We start from the raw sequence: 458 nt of genomic DNA, 5'->3' as shown, positions 1-458 counted from the left end.
CATACTAGGCTGACTGACCGTTTTCACTCAGAATCGTTTTTCTTATACAACGATATTATATCATTGAATTCAAATTTAACACGATCCCTTACAGTGACCTAACCTGGGTCTTTGACTCTCTAGTTACGGCACTGTAATGAACTCTTAACTTTAAAAAGATATAGTAATATTGTAAATTGTAATATTATACAGTCAACAGTAAACATTTTTGTGATTATTTTATTTTAGCATACAATACGGGCGTGAGCCCAAAAATTTACATTTAATATTAATATAAATAATTACAATAGTGGGATAGGTATAACAGTGAAATTAAATGATACATAAATATGCTTGATTAGGTCTGAGAGATAGAAAAGGAGGGGTCTGAATAGGCAATAGACATACACCGCCGAAGTAGTTCATTTAAACCATAATATTGGTTGAGGCGGTAGGTAAATTAAAAGTGGTGTGTTTAC

Source organism: Acyrthosiphon pisum, chromosome A2 (assembly GCF_005508785.2).
Source record: "Acyrthosiphon pisum isolate AL4f chromosome A2, pea_aphid_22Mar2018_4r6ur, whole genome shotgun sequence".
Taxonomy (NCBI): Eukaryota; Metazoa; Arthropoda; class Insecta; order Hemiptera; family Aphididae; genus Acyrthosiphon; species Acyrthosiphon pisum.
This window is presented reverse-complemented; position numbering follows the sequence as displayed.